Source organism: Physeter macrocephalus, chromosome 7 (genome assembly GCF_002837175.3).
Source record: "Physeter macrocephalus isolate SW-GA chromosome 7, ASM283717v5, whole genome shotgun sequence".
Taxonomy (NCBI): domain Eukaryota; kingdom Metazoa; phylum Chordata; class Mammalia; order Artiodactyla; family Physeteridae; genus Physeter; species Physeter macrocephalus.
Genome location: NC_041220.1, coordinates 10,970,562 through 10,991,105, shown reverse-complemented (window position 1 = coordinate 10,991,105; position 20,544 = coordinate 10,970,562). Strand labels below are relative to the sequence as shown.

Here is a 20,544-nt window from a genome sequence, read left to right as displayed (position 1 = left end):
TGGCCAGATGTGGACTACAGCAGGATCATCATATCTTATTTCTACCTAAAAATCATGCCAATTACCTGCTAATTGCCATGTATTGATTTACTTAAGCATCCATGGTTGCTGTATGAGAAAGATAACACTTGGCTCTAGGGGACCTGGAAATTCTTTACACTGTCAGTGACCTTGACTGAAAAGGATAATTAATCTGAACCTCCAGATGGAATTAAGAGACTTAAACCTTTCATTCTTTATGAAAAGCTTCATCTTTAGTGATGTAAGCACACTTCTCTATTTACTGAGAAAACGTCTTATATTAACTTATCTCCTTCTCTTTTATGATCAGCTACCAGATTTCAGGTTTTCTATATGCATGGAAGAGAAGGGGAGACAAAAAGGACTTGGGTACACAGAAAAGAATTTGAATTTCCTCTCGGGCTGTGTCCACTCATCCACTGAGTAGCCCTGTGGCAATGAACAGGCCACTTTATTTTCCTGCCTAGCTTTTTCATTTGCAGAAAGAAACAATACAAGTTAGTACTTTCATGAGACTAAAACGAAACAATAAATCTAATTTTTTTAAACTATGTTATAAATCCAGGGTGGTTTTTTCTTTGTTTGTTTTGTTTTTGCAGGTACAGAGCCACCTGAGAGTTAAAATACATCTAAGTGGTAGATATAATCCCTCATTTTTTTTAGTCCTCATTTGTCTCTTGGTTTCTTGCAAGAGATGTCAGACACTGTGACATAAATGTGAAAAAAAATTCACACTGATGACAAACCATATAACGTACCTAAACTTTAAAAAAGGTAGAAATGGGGGCTTCCCTGGTGGCGCAGTGGTTGCACGTCCGCCTGCCGATGCAGGGGAGCCGGGTTCGCGCCTCGGTCTGGGAGGATCCCACGTGCCGCGGAGCGGCTGGGCCCGTGAGCCATGGCCGCTGCGCCTGCGCGTCCGGAGCCTGTGCTCCGCAACGGGAGGGGCCGCAGCAGAGAGAGGCCCGCATACCACAAAAAAAAAAAAAAAAAAAGGTAGAAATGTTTTGAGATACAAATGTTCTTTAATGTGTTCTAGTAATTGTTGATGCTAAATTGGACAATGCAAAAACTATTTTTCTTTTGATAAGTATTATGTAGACACCTTTGGATTGAATGATAGTTGTAATTTGCCGAATAATGTTTGTTTTTCAACATAGAATTACTGATTACAGTTGCTTCTAGCCAGGCAAAGGAGGTACAGGGGACCTTGTGATGTGATACCAGGCAAGAAACGTCTTGACTTCCAGATCTCAGGCAATCTGTTTTAGTCAAACTCAAGTGCATTTCCAGTCGTTTTCTTTACTGATCAGCAAGCCACCAAGCTAAATGAGGATTCCATGGCTGTAAGAATTCTGAAATAAGCCATCTTCCTCCCTATTGAGTGTTTTACTTTGTAGAGCTGACACTTCTGTTTCTTTATCAAGTGCCACTTCTAGAACTACTCTCATATCTCTTACTCTTTTTTATTTTATTTCCCTCAGAGCTTCCACAAGGGTGCATTTTTGCATGTGTATATGTGCGTGTATTATTTTTCTCTTCAGCAACAGTAAATAGCTACCAATGGATAGTGGGGTGGCTAATTTCTTGTGGAAGGGCATAATATATTCTGCACCTGTAGAAAATACACTGACATTTATGTTGAATTGCCCGACTGAACAGTGAGCAAGAAATAGAGAATAAGCCTATGGGGAATGGGAGAGGAAACAGTAGGCTACCACCAGCCCCAGTTTTTAAACTCAACACATTGTTCGCAGGATAGAACTAAGGGTCCCTTTGAGCGTGGCATACATGAGCTAATGACTGCCGGACATCGGTGAGCCATGCCTTTTCCCATCTGTGGTTCTTATGAGTGAGGGGAGTGATGGCTGAAGGAAGGGGTGGAGGCCGGCAGGAGGAGGCAACCAAGTAACAAGACTAAAGATGCGATGCATTAGGAAGCCCTCAAGGGAGACCTCTGGTCTCAGTCTCCATCCCATAGGTTTCAGTTTGCATAGCCTTTGATTAGCTTCCTCTGCGGAGATTGCTAGTGTAATAAAGCAGCGTAAATGCCGGTGTGGAGAAGCTCAAGTGAGATAAGCAGAATCTTGCTTCTCCTCAATACCTAGAGTTTTTCTATCATTCAAAGAGAATGATTATCAAAATTATTTTCTTTACTATATCATGTTAAAGGGGTATAATCATTCATTCTAACAGAATTCTAAAGTAAGTTTGAAAATCATAAATTCATGGAATCAGTTTTCAGTTCTGCATCACCCTATACACACATCTTAGTTAGAAATATATACATATGTATAAACCAGAATTTTTGCAAAATTCTTTTTTTCTTCGTCAGTACATACCTTGGGTGGGTGAGATTAGAAGATAGGAGAAAATCCCTTAGAACAGATGATTTAGGCCAGAGTGAAGTACCCCAAATACGTTAACAGGCAACTTCTACTAAATGGTTTTTGGTACTCATGATATAGTTATTAATACAGACAGGAATTGTAACAGCTACATGTAAAAGAATGAAATTAGAATATTGTCTAATACCATACACAAAAATAAACTCAAAAAGGATCAAAGACCTAAATGTAAGGCTGGACACTGTAAAACTCTCAGAGGAAAACGTAGGCAGAACACTCTTTGACATGAATCACAGCAGTATCTTTTTCAATCCACCTCCTAGAGTAATGAAAGGAAAAACTAAAATAAACAAATGGGACCTAATTAAACTTAGAAGCTTTTGCACAGCAAAGGAAACCATCAACAAAATGAAAAGACAAGGATGGGAGAAAATATTTGCCAACAAAGTGACCGACAAGGGATTAATCTCCAAAATATACAAACGGCTCATGCAGCTCTATGTGAAAAACAAACCCAATCCAAAAATGGGCAGAAGATCTAAATAGACATTTCTCCAAAGAAGACATACAGACAACCAAAAAGCACATGAAAAGATGCAATTTAAAAGTACAATGAGGTCAGAATGGGCATCATCAGAAAGTCTACAAACAATAAATGCTGGCGAGGGTGTGGAGAAAAGGGAAGCCTCCTACACTGTTGGTGGGAATGTAAATTGATACAGCCACTATGGAGAACAGTATGGAGCTTCCTTAAAAAACTAAAAATAGAACTACCATACGACCCAGCAATCCCACCACTGGGCATATACCCTGAAAAAACCATAATTCTATAAGAGTCATGTACCAAAATGTTCATTGCAGCTCTATTTACAATAGCCAGGACATGGAAGCAACCTAGATGTCCATCAACAGAGGAATGGATAAAGAAGATGTGGTACATAGATACAATGGAATATTCCTCAGACAGAAAAAAGAATGAAATAATGCCATTTGCAGCAACATGGATGGACATAGAGATTATACGAAGTGAAGTAAGTCAGACAAAGACAAATATCATACGATATCACTCGTAAGTGGAATCTAATTTTTTAAAAAATGATATAAATGAACTTATTTATAAAACAGAAACAGACTCACGGATTTCAAAAACAAACTCATCGTTACCAAAGGGGAAACGTGGCGGGGGGAATAAATTAGGAGTTTGGGATTAACATATGCACACTAATATGTATACAATAGATAACCAACAAGAACCTACTATACAGGACAGGGAACTCTACTCAATATTCTGTAATAACCTGTATGGGAAAAGAATGAATATATGTATATGTATAACTGAATCACTTTGCTGTACACCTGAAACTAACACAACATTGTAAGTCAACTCTTCTCCAATAAAAAAATACATATAGGAATTGTAAAAGTCTTAAAAATGTGAAAAATAAGATGAAAGAGGGTAACATGGACATAGGTGTCTGCTTGTTCAGAAAGTTCCCAGAAATTGGCCTTTACTAATCTGATTCACTGTCGTCAGGGTTTAATCTGCAGAACAAGAGAGAACTTCTCATTTTCTCTCATTTGTAGACATAGACTCATATTAACCAGCACACAGAAGCTGTACATAAACCAGAATATCAATACGTTACTTTACAACCATTAATTTGACCAGAATACTTAAATTGGCCAACCACAGTAGTGAGATTGGCATCAGAACAAAAGTCAGTTTATCTTAAGTGACGTTTAGCTAAGGTAGCTTGAGTTCTTTCACCTACTGGAAGGATGCTCTTGCAAAAGACACCTTCCTACTTGATCCTGCTTAGCAAATATTCATTCCATCCACAGCAGGGAGGAGATGCTCTGCCAGTGTTTACTCCTGAGACTTTCCTTTTCTCATGCTTTCATGGCTCAGCACCTCTTTTCTCTTCCCACAGTCTTTTTCCAAATAGGTTCAACCAGTTCCATCTCCATGTGGTCGATTACAGTTACAAAAGGTATTGTCTCTGAAGTGATTCTCAGATCTCCTGTGTTCTTAACATTAACACACAGCTGATGGACAGCATTTTGATTTTCTAATGCAGGTAGCTAACCATAGCAGTTTTATTTGGATTTGATGAAGTGAACTCTCCTGAGGGCAATCTTCTTTATAAACGTTGGGAGTGTCTCACCATAACCCCTGTTATCCTAATTGCAATATGAGTTGAAGGTTACTTTATAAAATTTGCAAATGTCAGTATAAATGTAGGAATAAATAAACACATATGTATGATGTTAAAAATTACACTCAACCCGTAGAAGTCAGGTGAGTACTGTGGGAGAAGCATGGGCTTTGGCAACTGATAGAAATTTTTAATCATACCTCCAGTACTTTTTGACTCTGTGACCTTTGCCAGGCTATTTAAACTGTCCATTTCTTCATTCTAAAACTGGTGATAGTGGTAGTGATAGTTGCTTCATAGAATTGTTATTAGGATTAAATGAAGCTAATGTTTGCTGACAAAAGTCAGTGCTGGATAGATAGTAGTTCTTGCTAATTATGAATAAACTGGTTATAATGCAAACTGATCAGTGTATCTAAACATCAACAAAAAGTTTGCTGTCTTAAAAGAAAAAACAGTATTTTTATGGCTCTAGCCATAAACTCTGGTTCTTTATTTCCATTCGCTGTTCTCAACATTTTCCTGATCTCAAGATGTTTTTCAAAGATGTGATAATATAATAAAGAGAGAGGGATCCAAAATGATTTCATTCTTTCTCATGAGAAAAAGGGTTTATCCAGAAGTAACAAGTGTTCTAGAGGATTATAACTGTCTCCCATTCTCCGAACTTTTAGATCCAAATTATAGCTTTATTTTTGACTATCTGCACTGGTTGGGATTATGGCCAGGGGAAGATAGCAGAGTACACGTTACCAACATTACTCCCCACACTTTGCATGGGCCATTTCTTGCCCTCCCACCAACAAAGAAGAAGAATTGCTGACTTAGTGCTTCCTCCTCAGGCAAAGTGGCTTCTGAACTCATGTCTACTAGTTTACAAGAATTCTATGAGGCAACGCTAAGATGGAACCAGTTGCTAATAGATAGACAAAAAGAGCTTTGTGTTTTTCTTCTCCTGATCTAGATTCTGTATTATTTCCCTGGGGGAAGAGTTACATCTATAGCAGGGTGAACTTAAGTGGTATCATATAATATGCTTCACTTCACCTCACCCTGCCAGTCATCAAAACTCCAGAAGATACTAAATTGCTAGGAAACTGGATTTCAGAGACCTAAAGTTTCCATGATTTGTTTCAAGAAAATGGCACTGAAACCATGTTAACAGAGCTAGGTTCAAATTCTAAATTAATTAATTAACAGTAGGCAATTTTAGACCCTTTTCTTCACCCACCTGGAATGTAACACACATTTAATGTCATTTTCTTAAGGATACCTCCTATTAAACTTCCAAACTATTTTATCCCCGTTTACAAGGGCCCATAACTCCATGTCATTTTTCTTCCATGGCATACATTACAATATTCATAATGATTTGATTAGCATCTTAGTTCTATGTACACTCTTTGTAAAAATTCAAGTTCTTCAATTGAAAGCAAAAAAGGAAAGTATTGATACGATGCCAGTTATTTTTCCAAGAATAAAGAGAAGAGATAATCAAGTAATCCTCCGTATAGATTGGATCCAGGACAGTTGTGGAGGTCACACCAGCTGGAGTTTGATTATCTTCTTGTAGACACTAGTATGACGTAATCTAGCTTCAAATACATTCTAAAAGTCCTCATAAAGGAAATCATTGGTGCATTGCCTCCTCTACCCCTCATCAGACAAATGAAAATGACTGACTATAATGTAAAAAATTGTGATTGGCTTATCCTAGGGTTAATTCATGCCGGTAAATGATGGAGAGAAGGGATTGGCAGACCAAAGCAGTTGCTGCTCTCACTCTGAGTGAGGGCCATAAGAATAGGAATAGTGTGTGTGTGTGCACGTGTGTCTCCACCAGTAGACCAGACACCTGTTACATAAAGCATGTTCAATAAATATTTGTGTAGTGAATTAAACAACTATGGAGGAACCATGGATGTCATTCATAAGCAAATTAGGGACTCCTCTATATATTCATTCTCCCTGAAACAACTTCTCATTGGATGCCTGAGAATCTACTAGTAACAAGATGTTTGTTATGTTATGCATTGCCTTCCTCCATTTGCTTCTTAAAATTCACATTCACCTTTAGATGTATTTTAGCCAATCCCCTGACATCTATTGTGAATGTATTCCTGAGAACTTTTCCTCTGGAACTGGATATTCGAGGAACCAGAGTCTCAGAAAAGGAGGAGAGGATGCTAAAAATTGGGGCTAGAGAGAGTAGAAAAAACAAAGGAACAAAAAAAGGCGTAGAATTCTTGCCAAAAGCTAGCTGGTATAAATATTGTATATTTATGGGTTTGTATGTGCACAATTAAAGATAAGTTTTTAAATAATCAAAAGTTTTCTTTTAGACCTGAAACATAATTATTCTGGGCTTAATGATATTCCAATTACTTTTCTCAGATATAATTATTCATAATAAACATAATTAATACTGACATATCAGGGAACATACATTTTGAAAACTTACAGTCCAGTTTTGGTTGTCGGTGAATCTTAGCAGCTATGCCTTCCACCATGCCTGGTCAAGGCCGTGGCCTTTTTCTTTGGCAGTAGTGTCTGGAATGGGGTCTCTTTCCAGATCAGACTCCTGATACCTGGATCTAACCATCCTTGCTATGAAGTACACTAGCATTTCATATAACATAAGCTCTGTGACAGCACAGAATTTCTTCTTGTGTACAGTCTGGGTAAAATGGTGCCTTAAAAATAATTATTACTCAGTAAATACTTGTTGAATGTTTGATTAAATCGATCAGTGAATAAATTTACACTAACAGCATTTCTTAGCATCTTCTCCCATAGATTTAGGTATTGATCTAGACTTACCATGTATAGTGAATGAGTGATGGGAATGCTAATGAAGGGTCCGGAAGCCTCCAACTAATAGTTATTTTCCCTCAGTCCAAGTGATGTTTGCCAAATGAGTCAAATGAAAGGTTTTAGAACCTTAGGGGCCTTAATTCTGCGGAGTAAGTTTACATCAGGTACCTCTAGAACACCCTCATGGCACTCATATAGTTCATAGAACTTCATAGTACATAAAATTAGAAAATAACTTAGTTCTAACATTATGGACAAGGAACTCTGATCCTACATTTCTGCAATGTCCTAGTTATAGTGTAAGAGACAGAGAAAAACTGAAACTCAGATTTTCATATTCCTTATCCAGAGCTCTTTGCTTCCCTCATGACCAAGACACCATCTCATCTAGATTGATAGATTATACATAAATTTCATTTTCTGGGTGAGTGTTCTTGTTCACTGAAATGGAAAATTGAACAATTGATTTTTATTAAGAGAAAGTTTATGGTAGCTTTGCCAATGATGGCCACAGTGAAGTTTTGAAGGTTGATTTTTTTTTTTATTGCTTCTAATGACTTTGTCAAACAAGGAAAAAACCCACACATATTGTGAGAAGAAGAAAAACTAAGATTCCGTTTAGTTCATTTTTGTACTTAAGGTGTTATCACTTCCTGGGAAGAAATATAAATTAGAAGTTCGAGAAACTGGTTCCTATTTAAATTCAATCTCTGATTTGTTAGGATAACTTCTAAAATATTTGTTCAGATTTTAAAATTTTCTTTAGCATTCCCCAATCCATTGGTAAACACTGAAAATGACTATCTTAGAACTATTAAGTTAAAATGAATTAGGGTATTTGCAATACTTGAATCAAGCAGATTTTTTTTGTTAAACCTGTAAAGACGCTTTCCCTTTACTTAGTGTTCTCACTCACACTCATTATGGGTCCCAGGCCACAGCCTCCTCTCCGATCTCCTTCTCAACTATTGACACTTACTATGTGAAGTAGACTATATTTCCTATTAGGACATTGATGTACTTAAGTTCCATTCTTTAAAGACACTTGTATGGCCTATAGGCTCGTACTCAGATACACTCTATTCTCACTAGTGTCCACCAGTTGTTTTCACAGGATATAATAAAATCTCTACGCAGACTGGCTGAAGCTTTAACCAGAGCAGAGCTTTCAGAAATGTCTTTTACAATCACTGCCATATGCCTCCAGCCCTTATTGATACTTGTACTCCAGAACTCATTCCGGTTAATGGAACACTTACATAAACCATACGCATTATTAAAAAGTGTGACTGCACCAGATCATGGAATTGTTCTCTCCCCCTCCTGCTCCTACCCTGGAGGATCTCTTAACATCCTAAGGATTTCAGGTCCATCAGCCTCAAGAGATGTATGATATCACAGGTGTAAATTGCCTGACTTTTAAAAAATCTAATTAATCAACTATACTGAAGGAGACCTTAATAGCTTGGAATTGACTAATATCAGGGTACATCTTCTTACAGCTTGTTCCTGCCGAGGTAGGGGAAATCCTATTCTTTACCCCCTGAAACCTGAAAGTATCTGCTGTTCCTTCTCTGATCCTTAAGAAACGAGTGCAGGCACAGGTGCAGGTGCTCTAAATCTGGAATATAGATTTCTAGTATTAATAAAATGTTTCTTAATCCCTTCAGATGGAAAAGCTTCTTATTCTGTATACATATATACACAGATAATTGATGGCGTGGAACAATTAAATTGAAGAGACTTTTAAGTGACGATTTTTGTGTGCAAGCCTACACTCTAAATTTTGTGAGAAAACACAAATATTTAAATGGTCCATGTGCATAATTCATATTTACTATAAAAAACATGGTAAATGAGATACCACTTTATCTTGAATCTTAAATTGATATTCAAATTGAGATATTCCATAGACTTGCCAATTTAAAAAAATAAGCTTGGCTAGTAACGAAAACTATGATCGTCTTTGAAGAGAAGAATGTTAAAGTGTTTCATTTAAGACAGTTTACATTTAATAACCTCATTTATTCCTTATTTCCATTGTGATGGAAATCGCACATGCAGGCTTTGTGATTCACACCTGGCTAGATGCGAAGATAGTGACAGGTTCGCCTGCAGAAGTGCCACTGTATTTCTATAAACATTTAAGAGTCCCTCTTAAGACAAAAGACAGATTTTTCTTCAAATCTCAGAAGCATTTCCTATGAACACCAAGTCTTAAGCATCCATTTAGGCAAAATTCATACAATTTTGATAGCATGCTAGATGTTAACGAACTCACAGGATTCATTATTATTTGTGGTTTTGTCTCTTTTATTCTTAACAATAAATACTTAAATGGTACTTTTGTTATTCCTCTTACTGCTCCCTTATCCCACCCCCATTCTAATCAGTAATTATTTACTATTTTTCAAGAATTCTCTTAGGAGTCACAGAAATGCAGAGAATTTCTGTGAATATGACTTGTTCCAGTGGCCCCCCAATAAAAATGATAAGACTAGCTTCTTCAGTTTTACTGCATGATTTCCATACTCCTAATTTCAAGAAAACATATAATGCTACTTTGGTGGGGGGGACTGTAGAGCCAACATTCTTGGTGGTTTTTCCATATTTTTTAAATAAAGAGGTTATTCATAATATGTGTTATTTGGTACCAGTTCCCTCTTGCACAAAATCAATGACTATGTATCTTTACTACATGTAAGGATCCTGGCTCTGTAATTAAGGTCCTCAGTGGTCATGGACTTCATCCTAATGGAGGACATTTCTCTTTTAGTTTATATAACTTCGCATTATAGGATCTGGTCTGTTAAATTTCTGACTGCATATGACTTAGACCTTTTGGGTATTCACAATGCTTTTGATGATCTTGGAAAAAGAAAGTACTGGAAGGAGAGGAAGAACAAATTATAATGTATCTGAGTATTTAAGTCTTGGCTCTGTGACTGAATAGGAAATTATTCAACTATTTTTAACCTCAATTTATTCACAGTGGTGATAATAATAATAATTCCTCATATTTTCTAAGAGGACTATTTTACAAAATAAGTGAGATAATATATGTGAAAATGACTTTTTAAATTGTTAAGGGATACACAGATATAAAGTGGCCTCATCATTCTGTATTTCCATATGGGACAAAGTACATATAGTTTGACTAATCATTCACATCTTCAGGAAGAGTCGGGTCCTAAAAAAATTATTGAAGTATGGTTATATATTAATCAGGTTCGACTCTGTTATGCTGCATAATAAACTCAAATCACAGTGACTGAAAACAAAAGGTTTATTTTTCTCTCAAGGTACATGTCCTTTGAGAATTGTCTGGGAGCTCCAGAGCAGCCAGCGTAGACACCTTCTGGAACATTGTATGATCAGGTTAAAAGGAAAGAGGACGACAGAGAACCCTCTGTGCCCTGCCATAAAATTGGCACGCACTATTTCCATTCACATCCCTTGGCCAAAACTAATCATATGATTCACCCAACTATGAGGGCCACAGGACATGCAATCCTATAAGGAGCCTAGAAAGTGGAGAGCAGGAAATATTTACCTCTAGTAACTAGATTGACTCCCCAGCTTACAGAAACTAATCCCATATCTTTCTTCCAAGTATTTTTCCCCTTCAAATAGTCAACCTGTATATCATGTTTGTAGGAGCTTAAAGATTTGTTAATAGGATTCAGCATTATAATCATGTAAATACCCACAGGATGATAGAAAGTTAAGGTATTTTATTTTCCAAAGGCCTCTCTGTTTTAACAAATGGCTCTTAAACAACAACAATAAAACAATAACAAACAAAATTTCAGAAAACTGTTAATGAATCGTTACTCTCTACTTTTAGGAATCTGGGAATTTCACTTGTCTATTCCTGAAGGAGATATTTTTAAGCAAGTGAGTCTCCCCTTCACAGTGCGGGTCACAACAAATAGTTTGTCCTCTTTACGAAACAGGAAGCTGGAATAGATGTGTTCAATTCCTACCATCATTTGAAAGGTTGAACACAGCACCACTCCACAGGTTTGTGAAGGGGTCTGAGAGTACCAGCTCTGACTGGGAGCTTGAAGGTTGCCAACTCAGGCAGTCAATTAAAATACTGACTTCAAAGAATAGAATAAGAAGGTAAAATGGAACAAAGTTACTGTTTTCATTTCTCTGCTATTGTTCCAGCTATTGTTTACCCAGATGGTTCATACAAAGCAGGGTTTTTTTTTTGTGTGTGTGGTTTAAAATAGAGTTTTTTCTTTTGCTGTTTTATTTAAAAATATTGTTCACTTGATAATTTTTTTCAAAAAGAAAATCATGTGATAGCAATTTGTTCCTTAATAAGCACCCTCTTTCATAGTTTTTAAATTTTTGTCATTTTTCAAAGGTGAACATAAAACAAACAAGCTAAGTACAAATATTTGTTGTGGAAAATTGTTCAAGACGAAGGTTGACTATTTTTTTCTCCCAAGGAATATGTAATATGGCAAGAGTATCCCTACTTCCATGGAAGCAGTGGCAGTTGATTGGTATCCAGGACAGTGGTCTCTAGTCCTCTAACAGCCTATTATAACAATTTAAGAGTCCACATAGTTTTATAGGACTAGGCCAAGTGAAGGCAAAAGTTCACAAGTTAAATATGGTATGTAATATTTGTAGACAAATTATGAGGGTGTGGGTGAGATAAATATTATGGCTCAGTGAATATATATGACAGACACAACAGAAAATGTTAAAAAAAGGAGGTCTCTCTGTTTCTAAATAGCAAAACAAACAAGTATCACAAGTATTCACCTCTAGCTTCCTTTTCAAAGTCTAGCTTCACCTATGGTCAATAGCTTGGCTAGTTCAACATGTATAAATTCGCATTTAACAAAATGTGACGATGTTCAGTGTTTTAAATTTAAAAAAATTTTTATTGAAGTCTAGTTGATTTACAGTGTTGTGTTAGTTTCAGGTGCACAGGAAAGTGATTCAGATATCTCTGTCTCTCTCTCTCAATAACATCTTACGAAAAACCCAAACGAACTTTTTGGCCAATCCAATATATGCTTTTTTCAGATTCTTTTCCATTAGAGGTTATTACAACATATTGAGTAGAGTTCTCTGTGCTATATAGTAGGTCCTTGTTTTTTATCTATTATATATATATATATTAGTGTGTATCTGTTAATCCCAGACTCCTAATTTATCCCTACCTCCCTCCCCTTTGGTAACCACAAGTTTGTTTTCTATGTCTGTGAGTCTGTAAGTAAGTTCATTTGAATCTTTTTTTTTAGATTTGTATCTTTTTTTAGATTCCACATGTAAGTGATATTATATGATATTTGTCTTTGACATACTTCACTCAGCATGATAATCTCTAGGGTCCATCCAGGTTGCTGCAAACAGCATTATTTCATGCTTTGTTATGGGTGAGTAATAAACAGTATGGTAATGGCACAAAAACAGACATATAGATCAATGGAACAGAATAGAGGTGAGCGTCAGGCGAGCGAACGAAGCTTCATTTGCCGCTCCCCATCACTCCCCATCACCTCCTGAACTGTCCCCCCACTTCACCCCGGTCCATGGAAAAACTGTCTTCCACGAAACCGGTCCCTTGTGCCAAAAAGGTTGGGGACTGCTGAGTTAATCTATGACAAAGGAAGCAAGACTATACCATGGAAAAAGACAGTCTCATCAGTATGTGGTGCTGAGAAAACTGGACAGCTACGCTTAAAATAATGAAATTAGAGCATTCTCTAACACCCTACACAAAAATAAACTCAAAATGGATTAAAGACGTAAATGTAAGACCTGATACTATAAAACTCCTAGAGGAAAACATAGGCAGAGTGCTCTCTGACATAAATCAAAGTGTTTAAAAATTAATAGAATTGCCCTTTTAATCAAGATACATCTGTGTTTATTTATACACAAATTTCAAATCTCTTAAATGTCTAAGTTTAACATAATGCCAAAAAGTCTGTAAAAAGAAAAACCCTCATTTTTACAATGAATTATTTATTTTATTAGTATTACTTACTATTGAGGATCTCATTACTCACTCAGGTTTATAGATCCCTAAGAGCTCTATGCTAACCTCAAGTGTTTTAAAAATACTTTTGTTTGCTTTTTGATGAATAATTTTAAAATTAATGTAAACATACTCTTTATCATATGGGAAGGCACCTAATGACAAATTTCCAGTTTATTTTCTTGAGAAGTTAGATTTAAACTATCACTAATATAGAAATGATTAGCTTTTTATGACGAATTAGATAGGCAGAAGTGAAGTCAACGGATGCTTCCTTGGGAAAGATAAAGGGTAGTCAAAGGAGATGAACAACATGCCCAGTTTCTCATTCCAAACTCCTATCAAATTAACTCACTACTTCTCCCAGGGGAAGAGCTAATGTGAGGGTAGAGAAAGGCTGGCAGGGTTACTCAGTATAGTTCCCTCCTTATGAAAGGAAAAAGGAAAAATAACAGATATAGGGAAAAGGCATCAGCCACCGCCACATCCAAACTTCATGTCAAAAACAGAACAAACAACACCAATTTGAACAACTTTCTGTGCATGAAAATACCTTACCAAGAGGTACAAGTATAGATGAGGGATTACAGCATCTAAGTGAAGCATAGAAATGAGGAAAGATGCATTGATGAGGGTAGGAAAGATAGGTTAGCCCCACCATCGCTTCCCCAAGCCCAGACAGCCCAGTACAGAAACAGACATCCTCCTGGTGGGAGGAGGAGAGTGAAGTGGGCACCTAACTTCACCACAGAACCCAGCCCTGGCGCACTCTAGCACAGGCTGACTCCTTCTGAAAACAGTATGGCATTTCCTCGAAAAATTTTTTTTAATTAAAAATAAAATTATGATAGGATCCAGCAATCCCAGTTCTGGGTATATGTCTGAAGGAAATAAAATCACTATCTTGAAAAGATATCTGCACCCCCATGTTCACTGTAACATTATTCACAATAGCCAAGATATGGAAGCAACTTAAATGACCATCAACAGATGATGGATAAAAAAGATGTGGTATATATATGCAGTGGAATTTTATTCAACCATAAAAATGAATAAAATTCTGCTTTTTATGACAAAATGAATGGAACTTGAGGGCATTATACTAAGTGAAAAAAGTCAGGCAGAGAAAGAAAAATACTGTATGATCTCACTTATATGTGGAATCTAAAAAATCCAAACACCTAGAAATAGAAACAGGAGCTGAGGGTGGGAGGTGTGCGGAATGGGAAGGTGTTGGTCAAAGGGTACAAACTTCTAGTTCTAAGACAAATAAATTCTGGGGACCTAATGTACAGCTTGGGGACTCTGGTTAACAGTACTGCACTACATACTTGAAAGTTGCTAAGAGAGTAGTAGATCTTAAATGTTCTCACTATAAAAAATGGTAATTTTGTGAGGTGATGGAAATGTTAACTAACCTTATTGTAATAATTATTCTGCAATATACACATGTATCAAATCATCACGTTGTATACCTTAAACTTATATATGATATATGTCAATCATATCTCAATAAAGCTGGGGGAAAAAAAACCCCAATTTCTTGCACTCACATATTACATTCTAATGTGGAAAATTTTTTCCAGTGACTAAAATATTTGTGTGTGTTGTCCAGAGCATTTCCTTCCCAGGGTAAAGTTAGTACCAGGAATTCTAAGTTGGTAATCAAAATATGGTTTTGTGAATATAAACAGAAAAAAGAGAGAGAGGGGATACTAAGATTCATTTCACTTAAGCCACAGGTAAAGCCTAAGAAATTATTTGTGCTTTAGAACAAGTGTACTCTCTAATGACTAGCTTAATGAGGTCTTTGGGTTTAAGAGTTCTCTATCTTGATCATTCCTGGATAGAAAAACATGGCCAAATCCTTGCAGATTCCTCTGTTTGGGATCCAGATGAAGCATTTCAATGATAACATCTTTATTTTTTCCTTCATAGCATTATAGCAATTGTAATTATTTATTTGTATTACAAATTGTTCAGTATCTAGCTCTTTCATTTAACTCTATGGACCATGAGGCTGAAGACTGTATCTGTTTTGAACTGTATACTCAGCACCTCGCTCAGTGCCTGGCACAAAATAAGCTTTCATTTAATCTTTCTTAAAATAGTGATTGAGTGAATTCATCTCTCACCCAAGTCCTAGGGAGAAAATAGGTAATAGGCAGTGGTAATAGACTTCCTTGTGTCAATCTCAAATTTCTAAAGAAAGATTAAAAAATGTATTTCATAAGTAAGTCAGATGTCATTTGTATATTCTAGGCAATATTTAGATTAGCCACAATAACTTTCCTAGAACTTGACTAGAAATTGTACACATTGCCTGAATTATAGCTTTTACCTGTATCAAGTAGATGTCTTGTAAGCTCCTGATTTCAGTTACCAGAAAATTTCTTTTATTCCTAGGGAAGCAGGAATAATGTGTTCTCTTTTATGCTGCCAGAAGGAGCTGGTTTTGAGGGTGGAATGCAAAGAGTCTATTTTGCTTTTCCCAGAGCTTATTTCTAACCCCTGGCAATACAGCTAGCTTTAAAAAAAAATTAAGCCTTGGTAATAGTGTTTGCAAGGAGCATGTCTAAACTGTTTAAGAGCATAAAATCTAAAGATGTTATTAATAATAAGTCATGATAAATGAGAAACTGTATAAATCATTCCCCTTTATCTATTAAGTTAGTGTTTCTCAGGACATTTGATATCACATTGTTAACCTACTTTTGATATCTATGTGAACATAGTAAAACCATAACTCTTTAAAATATTTTTCTATGATTCTGAATTCCATCAATTTACTGTTCTTTCTCTTTCACTAGTGTAAATTAGTAAAAATTTTACTATTAATTAAGCCCAAAACAATAATGATTATTTTATTTCTGTATTTATTATATCATGACATTATTAGACAATAATAACTGTTAACAGAGGAAAAGTATTTTATTTCCCATGATCAGATTATTGAGAAATTCTTATATTCAGACATAGACTTCATAAAAGGTTTTCTCTGAAAACACTTTTATTGAAACATAAAATTCAATAGACCAAATATATATATAGCTTTAGAATTAAATGATTTAAATTGGATTATAATTAATAAGCTGATATTTATTTTTCATAGCATTTGCTATTAGCCAACATTTTATTTTAGTATATATGTATATATAATATGCATGTATATAATATACAGACTTAATTTTAATTAATATATCAACCGGTTATATGTCTCATTAAAAATTCCCAATAAGACTTTTGTGGCCTTTCTAAGTTGGATGGACATTTGTCTATGTTGGAAAAGACATTTTCAATTTCTCATGACTATATTAAATAAACGAGGTTTACACTAATTTGCTCCATGTAGTCAATTAGCCTAGTTAAATTTCTCATGGATAATAACATGAGATTTATTGGAATGTTCTAAAAGATGCATATAGAGTTGCACATATACAAGAACATTCTTATTTTTTGCCCCACTACATGATCATGCCAATGACAGATATCACAGTTCAGCAGCCAGGGCTTTGTGGCAAAAACAACAAGACTATATATTATAATCTAGTTAAAATAGTAAAATTGCTAGTTTCCTCTGATTAAAAAATTGTAAGCTTGTCTCAGCTATGGGGAGGTAAATGCTGCTCAACTCAAGAATAGCAATGCATGAAAGTATAATAAATTCTCTAGATGCAAATAAATTATCCTTATTAGGAAACGTTCTTTTCATTGTTTCTATTTATTATTTCACTTTGTAATGAATACTGTAGTCAATCTGCAATGCAATGAACAGTTTTATAATACTAGTGAGAAGAATACAGGCACAGTTTTAAAAAGCATAGTTTTACATAATATCTTTTATTGTCTAGAAATAAACAAATTTTCAGTTTTAGAATTTATCACCCACCTCTTTAGAAATTTAGTCTTTTCCACCTTTCAAAATACATATGCAAGAGGCTGCATCTTGTTGAGTGTTATAGTACTAAAACATTTGCAGTATTTGCAAGGCACCATTGTCTCCTGCTAAAACATTAATGCTAAGTAAATACACAGAAGAATGAAAGCACTAAGTCATTGAATTATGGTTGTAAACATGCCTTTAGCGGACGAGGTATGGTCAAGAAAGCTGCTTAGATTGAATATGTCCTTGTTAAACCTATTTGGAATAAAAAATGAATACTATGATTGGGTTAGCTTGGGCTGTGGTCTTAGTCCTTTTGGGCTGCTACAACAAAATACCATAGACTGACTGGGTGGCTTATTAACAACAAATATTTATTTCTCACAGTTCTGAGGCTGGAAGTCTGAGATCAGGGTGCCAGCATGGTCGAGTTCTGGTGAGAGCTCTCTTCCTGGCTAGCAGACTGCTGTCTTCTCCCTGTGTCCTCACAAGGTGGGGGTGGGGGGGGGAGGGGAAGAGAGAGAGAGAGAGAATGAGGGAGAGAGAGAGAGAGAAAACAAGCTCTCTGGTGTCTCTTCTCATAAGGGCACTAACCCCATCATGGGTGCCACACCATCATGACCTCATCCAACCCTAATTACCTCCCGAAGACCCCATCTCGAAATACCACCACACTGGGACTTCAACATTAAATTTTGGAAGGCATAAACATCCATCCCATAATAATGATATATTCCAAGGAAACTGGTTAAGGAAAAGACACATATCATTTAAGAGAGAGAGAGAGAGAGAGAGATTGAGGGATGGATCTTTGCCTCTTATAATGAAGAATGATTCTGTTTGCAAGCAATTGATACCTCTCATCAATAACAATGTAATGGCAGGTGATGCTAGATATATATGTGTTTCATGCCTGATAGAAAAGACAGTGGGATTTAGTAAATAGGAAATTCACAAATTTGTATCAGCTCTACCATGTAAAGAGCACTCATTAGTATTTTAAAATAACTAAAGTTGATTTTTTAATTTTTTAAGACAATATTTCTAAATGAATTATCTATCTACTCCAGGGATTACTGGCAGCAACACTCTTTAACAAAATCTTAAGGCCTTTCTACCCCAGCCTTCAAATTGAGTGGAAATAAACATAACAACATTTTTTAAATAGAATTTTGGAACTAGAATGCCTATATTATCTAGTAGGAAGCTAAGACTCTTATATCCACTTGAAGATGTTAATTATGCTTTCCAGGAGTCTTTTCTTGTTAAGGAAGTAGGAAAAATAGGGCAGTGAGAAATAGCCCATGAAAGAAAAGCAATCAAGTGGTAATAAAGAAGAAAAACAGGCAAATGCCGAGAAAAAGAACTTTCCCATAAATTAAATAATTTTCTTCGTCTGAAAGTTAAATAAAATCAACTTGTCTCTTTGGATTCTTTGCTTTAATTCCTTAGAAAATAGAATTCTGAATAGGTATTTGATCAAGTGTATTTGGTAAAATTATTGTATATCATACAGTTATTTAATAAAATAAGAATTAATTTAGTGTTTCTATGTGTAATTTTCTTATAAATCAAAAACTAGCAAAGTTGTACACTGTTTTATTAAATGTGTTTGTCTTTATGTTTGACCCATGTTTTGTTTTTTTTCAGATTCAGAATAAATTCTGTTCAGATATGGCTTTGCTATATTAGAGACTATATGTGGTAACCTATAGCTTTACTTTCCAACATTATTATATTCTGGTCTATAAAATGGTAGACTTGGGACTTCCCTGGTGGTCCAGTGGTAAAGAATCCGCCTTCCAATGCAGGGGATATGGGTTCAATCCCTTGTCAGGGAACTAAGATCCCACATGCCTCAGCACCACAACTACTGAGCTCGCATGCCTCAACAAGAGAGCCCGCGTGCCGTAAACTACAGAGACCACGTGCCCTGGAGCCTGTGCACCACAACTAGAGAGAGAAAACCCACATGCCACAACTAGAGAGAAGCCCGCGCACCACAATGAAGAGCCCACGCAGCAACAAAATATCCCACATGCCTCAACGAAGACCCCGTGTGCTGCAACTAAGACCCGACACTGCCAAAAAGAAAAAGAAAAAGAAAAAAAAAGAAAATTTAAAAAATAAAATAAAATGGTAGACTTTATATGACTGGAAATCAACTAAGCGAATTAAACAAATTTAAAAGAAAGGTGGAATTCTCATAATTAGGTTGTAGAAGAAATAATAATTGTCAGGATTAGCAAAACTATAATATAAGTTTTCAGGGTTTCATTTAAAAGTGTAGAAAAATTAGGAATATTGGACAGTTTTCCTAAAGAATAAGTATGGTCATATTTCCAGAATTGAGCACTATATTTTAAGATGAAATATTTAGAATTAGACAAGGAAGACCAGCATTCCAGCTGTGATTTTTATGTCTCGTGCAGCTGTGGCCCACCCGCCCCAAGCATCAGTGGTTTGGACACTGGGCATTCTTGGCTCTGTAATTTACTTGTTGGAAAATGTTAAAGCAATTAGCAGAGGCAATCTCAAATGAGAAGACCCAAGAGAATTATGTCAGTGAGGCTGTTGAATAAAACATATCATCTTAAAATCTTTGCTTATTTTTTCTGTATGATACTAGCACAATTAAAAGAACATGCTCAATTTTGCCTGGAGTGAGCTATTTTTAGTCCCTCAATTAATCTCTATTCCAGTAGTTATTATCATTAGTTAGTATTTCCATAGCAATACACACTTTTTAACACAAGTGCTTTATAACAATCTTTAGAAATTTCTCTTCTCTGTGGTTTATGAGGTAAAAGCTAATTCACATAAGATTCACAGGAAAACACAACAAATTATACGGAACCTTCATCTCATGTGGAAACCACCTGCGGTTAGCTTTGCCACAAGCCAACATAGGTTGCAGTTCTTGCTGAATCAAGAGAAAGGTGACTAATTTATGGAGGGTCACATCCGGAGTGAGACAAAATCCAGGCATAAACCTCTGTCCTCAATATCCGTGGTCTTGTGCCCCCCGAATGATATCATAAAGATTCAGAATCCAATTGGCAATAAAACCATAGTGTGAACACATACAATTAAATACAGCGTCAGAACTGCCGGATATCACTTAGTCTTGCATAATGCATGGCAACTAGGGCACAACTGGAAACGAGATTTGATTCCCAAAGGTCAATAGAAACCGGAGCCTCAGCTCCAGGGTTGGGTGATGCCCTCTTGAGGATTGACTTTCTGTTACCTGCATCAGGTTAGATTGTTATAAGCAATAGACTGCTTCTCTGGTGGGATTTCTAATACAAAATT

At 36.0% G+C, this 20,544-nt stretch overlaps 1 long non-coding RNA gene across 1 annotated transcript in view; it reads left to right on the top strand.

Moving 5' to 3' along the window:
- Positions 1-19,303, top strand: part of LOC102977316 (uncharacterized) — a 66,437-nt gene extending 47,134 nt beyond the window's left edge. Inside the window, exon 4 of the long non-coding RNA XR_008617750.1 lies at positions 18,880-19,303. This is a non-coding gene — a long non-coding RNA (uncharacterized lncRNA). The remainder of the gene's footprint in view (positions 1-18,879) is intronic.
- Positions 19,304-20,544: the final 1,241 nt, after the last annotated feature.